Source organism: Bidens hawaiensis, unplaced genomic scaffold (assembly GCF_021521415.1).
Source record: "Bidens hawaiensis isolate Kalapana, Puna unplaced genomic scaffold, B.hawaiensis_p1.1 tig00008077_1, whole genome shotgun sequence".
NCBI classification, from domain to species: Eukaryota; Viridiplantae; Streptophyta; class Magnoliopsida; order Asterales; family Asteraceae; genus Bidens; species Bidens hawaiensis.
In genome coordinates this window covers 4,850-13,443 of record NW_027491570.1, presented here as the reverse complement: position 1 = coordinate 13,443, position 8,594 = coordinate 4,850, and positions in this window count along the sequence as shown.

Sequence of the window (8,594 nt, the reverse complement as noted above, 5' to 3'; positions counted from 1 at the left end):
TGACGGTGGAGATGGTGGTGAAGGTGGAAATGGAGGACAAAGGAGACGTATTGTGGTTGACGCAGCTGCTTCTGAGGCTGCTCAATGTAAAGGAATTAGAAAGGCTCTTATGAAAGAACAACCACTGAAACTACAAGTTACGAGGGGAGATGGTATGGAGATTGGTCCTCAAGTACCAAGGTCGTCTACTCAACAAGCATCGGTGGTGTCGCCTACTGTTAGCACCCCGACCATTACTCTTACGACGACGGCATTAACTAATATGAGATTTGCGTTGATTCCAAAATCGATGCTATCTCCTATGCCAACCTCTCCGATTATTATAATGGTTACCTCTCCTGCTCTGACTGCGATGACTATGCAGCCATCTACTATATCTTTTATGAGTTTCAATCGTCCTCAAGGTCTCGTGCAGCCCGTGCCTTCGTCGTTTCATACTTTGCCTGTTGCACAACATATGGACATATTGTTGAGCTTGACCCACTCACAGGAAAATCAAGTGGCTTCCGACCGTCAAATGCAAGATCAAATGCAGTTTGATCAACGCAAACTGGTTAGTCACATTGCTTACTGCCAAAAGGAGAACAAAGAGCTGCGAGCAATTGTTACTGCTTAGGGGAGTAACATCATTCTCCAACTTACTTGCAAGCATGATGCGTTAAAAAAGTTGAAAAATGATGATCATGAGCTCGTACGACCTCCACATTACCATTCATCCATCAAATTTCACCGAGTGCATCTACTTAGTACCATCAATGAGTCATTGGCTTATGGTGATTTGTCGAACCAGTCTACTTCGACTCTAGTTTTTCTAGCTCTCTTTGTCTGAGATGGGGTAGGTGTAGCCGTAGATTTTGAACTTAAAACGCTTAATGCAATTGGGGGCTTGATTGGTTGGTGGCTCGGTTTAAAGTGGACAAATATACCGGCAATCGCGGTCAATATGTCGAGCGGTTTCTATTGTTTTAATAATGTTTAATAATCTGGGGTTTGTTGTTTGTACTTGCTTATGATCCTATGTATATTTCTTTTTAGGGACGAAAAAGTCTTAAGTGTGGGGATGTTTGATGTGTTGTAAACACATTTGTTTTCCGCACCTTTTTATCATCTTTTTATTGCTTAATTATCTAATAAATAATGGTTTTTGATTTTTTTAACATGATCTTACAAAGTTTATATCTTTCGTAAGTTGCGGGTTTTAAAGAGAAAAAGAACCGGGGTTTTCAAAACTTAAAAGGCCTTTATGATCAATATTTGAAGAACCAAGTTGAAGCCCGACCCAAGCCCACTAGTGCAAACCCTTTTATGTTATAATATATAATAACATGTAAGGGTTTTCACTAGTGGGCTTGGGTCGGACTTCAACTTGGTTCTTCAAACATTGATCATAAAGGCCTTTTAAATCTTGAAAACCCCGGTTCTTTTTCTCTTTAAACCCGCAACCTACGAAAGATATAAACTTTGTAAGATCATGTTAAAACAAGCCAAAACCATTATTTATTAGATAATTAAGCAATAAAAAGATGATAAAAGGTGCAGGAAACAAGTGTGTTTTACAACACATCAAATGATGATCATGAGAAAGACCCTGATGCAGGAATGGGAGGTAGTGAGCAAAAACAACATGCGGGTACGTCTACTAGTGCAAGTAGTGTTGAAGCTGGCAATGATCAACAATTGGTAGTGTATCGAGATACTACCAATGTAACTCCAATTTGGTCTATCAAAGCCAACACAATCTTATTTATGGATTGCGAAAAAGGTATTGTGATGAGTTCGGAGAATGCGGTTGAGATCGAGGAAGAAGAGTTTATGGACTTTGCCTTGTCTCATGATCAAATTTCGTTGTTATTGGGTTTGAATGAAGAAGAGTTGGATGTGTTGGAATCTGAGAAGGATGTCGAGGTCATTGATGACGATGAGGCTCGATTTTACTCGAGTATTCCAGCTGGGGATACATCATTTATTAATGAATACATCGATGTCGAGGATGTCATAGCAGACTAATATCCTGATCTATATACACTACGTGAATATTGACCTTCGGCCACACGAAAAAAGTGTGGCGGTAGGCCTTTAGCCACACACATTTGGTTCAGGTCATATGTGGCCAAAGGTCGCGACACCGTGGGTATGATACACAGAGATTATAGTGGCCTTATGTGGTAATAAGTGTGGCTAAAGGATACAGGCATTAGTTGCTGGCCATCAAGAAGCCTCTTCAATAAGTGTGGCTAAACGGTAGAAAATGGCCACATGACAATTTACTATGAGTGACCATTGCATCTATATAGCCACATGAATTCATGTTTCAGCCACATGAATTTTATATTAATGTGGCCAATAGGGTTGTGTTAAGCTTGCATTGTGACCTATACCGTGTGGATATAGCAAAGAAATGACCACTTAAATTTAGTAATAGGGTGGCTAATTATATGATATAGACACTAGATATTACATTAAAAGTGGCTAAATATGTTTACTTGCCACTCAAAAACTCCTTTGTAGATTATAGTGTGGCCATTGTCTTACCGTTTGTCACACATAATATTTTTCCTAATATAAAGTGTGGCTATTGTAAAACTTTTCGTCACACATAGTGAGGTACTGTGTGGCTAATCATATCATATAGACATTGGAGGTTATTGTGAACGTGGCTAAAAATGTGAACTTGCTAGTCAAAAACTCTTTTGTAGTTTGTGGTGTGGCCATTGTCTTACCGTTTGTCACACATAATGCTTTTCGTAATTTAAAGTGTGGCTATTGTCAAACTTTTCGTCACACATAGTGAGGTATTGTGTGGCTAAAAATATCATATAGACACTGGAGGCTGTTGTCAATGTGGCTAAAAATGTAAACTTGCTAGTCAAAAACTCTTTTGTAGTTTGTGGTGTGGCCATTGTCTTATCGTTTGTCACACATAATGCTTTTCCTAATTTAAAGTGTGGCTATTGTCTAACTTTTCGTCACACATAGTGAGGTACTGTGTGGCTAGTCATATCTTATAGACACTGGAGGTTATTGTGAATGTGGCCAAAAATGTGAACTTGCTAGTCAAAAACTCTTTTGTAGTTGTGGTGTGGCCATTGTTTTACCATTTGTCACACATAATGCTTTTCGTAATTTAAAGTGTGGCTATTGTCAAACTTTTCGTCACACATAGTGAGGTACTGTGTGGCTAATAATATCATATAGACACTGGAGGTTGTTGTCAATGTGGCTAAAAATGTGAAGTTGCCACTCAAACACTCTTTTGTAGTTTGTGGTGTGGCCATTGTCTTACCGTTTTGTCACACATAATGCTTTTGTAATATAAAGTGTGGCTATTATCATATTTTTCGTCACACAAAATGTTTATGTTGTGGCTAATGGTCATTTAAAGACTCTATTTTTTTAATTTCAGGTGTGGCTATTGTCTTACTTTTGGCCACACCTATTTAATGTGTTCTATGTGGCCAAATTGTGTGTAATTTGGCAATATATAATTATTTTTATTTTTTGTGCAGTAATATAAAACAACTATAAGCAAGCATGACAAAACAAAATTAAAAACAAATTATATTAACTATAATATTCCCTTAAGCAAATGTATATGCAAAATATCTTACAAAATACAAAAATAACGACTACATATATACTAGCTAAGGCGTCGGTTTTCTTGGCACTGCTCCTTGTCTTCTGTTTGGTCACCCGGCCTATCGTTGTGTACTTTGCCTTTGCCTTCTTGCCAGCTCTGTCTGGTTCTTTTGAGGATGGGAGTGGTGGTAGCTGGAACAACAGAATATGAAAAACAAATATGTATAATTAATGTCGTATTTTGTAATTGAATAGAACAAACTAGTATGCATACATACATACCGAACGTTCGTTTAACTCTTCGTGAACCTTTCGGCGGGAATTCGTTTATGTTCGTTTATCTTTGTTCAATTACGTTAGTTTAGATTATAAACAAACGAATATAAACGAACACAAGTGTTCATTTTTAAAATAAATGAAAAAGAACATAGATATTGTTCGGTTAAGTTAAAAGGGAACAAACCTCCTGGTCATATAAGATTAGGTGTTCTGGCCAAGCAACAAAAGTACCAATTGCGTTGCCAACAGTCGTAATTTCACATGCCTCACATGGAATAATTGCTTGTTCTTTTATGGCTCCATCAATACTAACTTTATAGCAACCCTCCGGGATTGCTTTTCCATGCAACTGTTGTGGAACCGGTGACCAATGAACTTTACCATTTGCCACCTTGTTATGCTTGTCATGCACACAAAAACGACACTCATACACCTATAAACCAGCATGTGAAATTAAGATGGCTTAGTTGAAGTCAATATATAAGTACATACCCATGTTGGTGGGAAATTAACAATGTTTCACCCAGTACATACCTTTATTTCAGCAGGTGGGGAAGCTTCATCCGTAGATACATCAACTTTTCTTTTACGGCTTCTCCATTTTACCTAAAAACCATTCAATGAATCAATCAACAATTAAAGGAAAAACTGAAATTGCCAAATACTTACTGATGGTTTTTTCAAGCCGTTATTATCCGGAGTGTGGTGTAGTTGTGTTGATGCTTGGTCAACATTGTTCTCTACAGGATTCATTGGTAATATAAAAAAAATTGGAATTGTTAGACTTATTAGGTTATAAAATATACAAACTGAAACTGCCAAATACTTACTGATGTCGCTCTATGGGGATCGACTACCGTTTGGTCAACACTTTTTTCCACACACTTGGTCTGCAATTCGGTAATAGAAAATGAGCACACTCACATTGGAAACGAATTATAAAAAGTACTGAAATTGTCAAATACTTACTGATGTCACGATATGGGGAGCGGGTACCGTTTGGTCAACACTTTTTTCCACAGACTTGGCCTGCAATTCGGTAATAGAAAATGAGCACACTCACATTGGAAACGAATTATAAAAAGTACTGAAATTGTCAAATACTTACTGATGTCGCGATATGGGGAGCGGGTACCGTTTCGACAACTATTTTATCAGCAGACTTGTCCTACAATTAACTTATGCAAAATCAGCACACTCACATGGAAAGTTAATTATTAAAACAAATCAATCAAGCTGTCAAATGCTTACCTGAGAAGCAGATTCTTGTTACACGGCCTCACATGAGGTTAAGATGTTTCCCACATAACTGGCCTACAAATCAATTTATTAGGTTATGGAAAATGAAAAAGCACATGGAAAGTTGTAAAAAACAAAGAAACTGTCATATACTTACTGGTGCTGGCATTTTATTTTGCGCCACAGCACTAGTACTTTGGTTAGAATCAACTTGGTTGGGAACAGGATTTACCTACGAATTATGACAAAAACAGTGCCAATTATGTATGTCGAATGCATTAATTAATATGTAGCATACGTCACTTACTTGACTTGCCGACATTTGCGGAAACAATCCTTCGAGATGTCTGAACCTGGCCTCAAATGCTAACTGTTCCTTCTCACGGCTTGCTAGCATAGCATTCATGGATTCAAGTAGAGTCATCAACCTGTTCACCACTTCATCTATCTGCACTGCCTCATACTCAAGTTGGGCAATCCGTTGCTTAAACGAGCCTTTTACCCGACTCACACCCCAATATTTACCTGTTGTCAATCCGTACCCAATCCCTTTTAAAAACCCACCTTTCTCTTTGCCAAGCACTAAGGTGACGACATCTGTGCACGGTGCAAGTGCCAGGGCTCCGGAGGAGATTTGCTCCTCATGCTAAACTTGCAAGAAAACAAATATTCTAATACACTTGTAACACGCTTATGTACAAAAACATATATAAATATTCTAATATGCTAGTAACAAGCTTATGTATCCACATCAAGTGTTGAGACAAGTTATATAGACTCAAGTTTTTTTGACACCAATATAAGGCAATGAATTGACTTTAACATGATTTAAAAAGTTTAGTACTAAAACATACTAATTTGGTTGCCACGCCTTCGACAATAGCATTCTTGTATGCATCATCTTTGTCCTCCCTTCCTTTCATCCACATTAATGCACGGCTGGGGATCTCATCCGGTTCAACTTCCTTCTTTTTGACCTTGTAAAATATTCAAGAGAAAGCAACTGACGGTCATGCGTTCGACACATAACCAACAAATCATTGAACTAGAGAGAAAGCGGCTGACGGTGATTACCAGTTTCTCTCGAAGGTAGGTATAACCCCCTCGTCCCATGTGATGATCAAAAACATTCTTTGCTCGAGCTCCCTTTGATGAAGCCGATTTTTTCTTCAACCACACATTATAATCATTTCATTATATTTAAACAAAAAACATAAACCATATATACTCGATCAATCTAAGTTTGCAGAGTAGAGGATTTATACCTGAAACTACTCTGATTGTGTATACTCAACGAAGCGATCCCAGTCTTCTTGCCTGATCATCGTCCTGTGTCCCTTGGGTATCGCCTTCAGCTTCAGAGGTTTACCGATGTTCGGCATAATGTATTTGGCATACATTTTCCTTCTGAAATCCCGAAGAAGGTGTCCGAGCCGATTCATCACAGAAGGCCTGCGACACGCCTCAATCTCAAAATATTTCTGCATAATATAATACAGTAAAGGTAAATTACATCTCAAAATATAAAATGCACAAATAAAAATAAATAATAACTGTTATTTGTTCCCACAGTTTATCTCTAAGCTCCTTTGTGACCTCCCTCCAACTTAAATGTCTCAAGAAAACTATTTCCCTTACAACATCCCCTAAAAAACTTGCAAACTTTGATCTGTTTTGGCCAGTGAACCTACCCAGATTATCAAAATCCACTGCCAGTCTGACACCACCAGAGTTTGCATATTAGGTACGTAGCTTAGGTAACCTCGTCAACCCCCTTGTAGGTTTTTTCGTAGTAGCAAAACTATTGATGGGTTCGATAACCATCGCCCTATATCATCGTCTGCTTAACCGTCGTCGTCGTTGGCTTCCTCGTTGGAGTAGCTTTCAGTGTCGTCTGATTGAGCGTCATCGTCGTCGTTGGCTTCCTCATCGGAGTATAAAACATGTTCTTCTTCGATTCTTTCATCTATAAGCTTCATCGTCGATTGTTTTTTAATAATTTGGAGTGTAATTTGGAGTATAAATCACTGTCGTCTGATTTGTGGAGTGGAAAATTTTTAATAATTTGGAGTGTAATTTGATTTTTGGAGTGTTAAATGTAATTTGGAGTTTTTGAATATTTGGAGCCAATATTTTGGAGCTTTTTGAGTTTTGCATGCCTTTTAATTAAGAACCAATAGATTATTGGCATAGTTTTTACGACAGAGAACCTGTGGCTGAAAATAGACACTTTTTTAGAAGATGGTTGGATAAGCGTGTATTGCGTATTAGGATATTTATATATGTTTATGTACATTAGCGTGTTACAAGCGTAATAGCGTTTTTTAACAAAGTGTTTTTTGTTTTATTTTTATATTTAACCAAGTGTTTTTTGTTTTTTCGATTTGTTTTAAGATACTCCATAATTACCATTCATTAAAATTTTTCATACAAAAGACACCCTTACAATACATTCCATGAATCAAAATAAGAGTGAATAACAAAATAGATGACACAATAAATTATAAATGTAAAGAATTTAAAAGCTAACCAACCAACATTCAACACAATAAACTAAAAAGTGTATCAATACAACCATACAAATATAAATAACCAACCAAATCACAAATGTTTCAAATTTCACCAAACACATCACCAAATATTTCCCAAATGTTCCAAACATCACCAAATCACTAATCAACTTTTGAAACTAAAAAAGTAGCTTCATTGAAGTCATATTCAAATCTGCACTTATCACCAATCTATAATTCATTTTCCACCTTGAAATTTTTCCATTTTGGTAACCAATATCTGAATTTCAGTTCCGACAGCTCACCATGAAGTCTCATTTTTTTTACGACCTTCGGGATTGACCAAAGTGATTGGCATTCCATTATAGGCATCAATCTTGGTGGCAATGTGACGCGGAAGACGCTGTGAAAAGCAAATTTCAAATATACTTGTAAATAAAAAAGAAATTTAAGAATTCAATTTACCAATTTCTTGGTGACGTTCATGTGGAAGACGATTTTAGAGTCATCATTTTGCTCATCAAGATGAATTGGGTTTTAGGAGGAACTACCTTGATTGCTTAATTGATAGTTGAGAAACAGTTGATTTGGACCAGGAAGGATAAATTCTATGCCATCTTCATGAAAGACATTAATATGGAATGTCTTATCTGATAAGATTTCAAACACAACAAACGAACCACCTTTCAAGTTGGTTTGTTTAAAAACCTCAATCCATCCATCCTCTAGCCTACAATCCATTCCATCCCAAAGACATGAAACTTTAAACATATATCTATCTGGAGCAATAAGCTCAAAAAGCGAATTCATGTAATTGTCACCAAATTCTTGAATCACATACCACTCAGGGAAATCCTATTACACATGTTAATTAAAAGACATTTGAATTTGGAAACAATCATAAAAAACATAAATTAAAACTTACCAAGTAATGGACGTGTCGATTTCTGACTGGAATACATATCATAGTACCGGATTGATCATTTACGT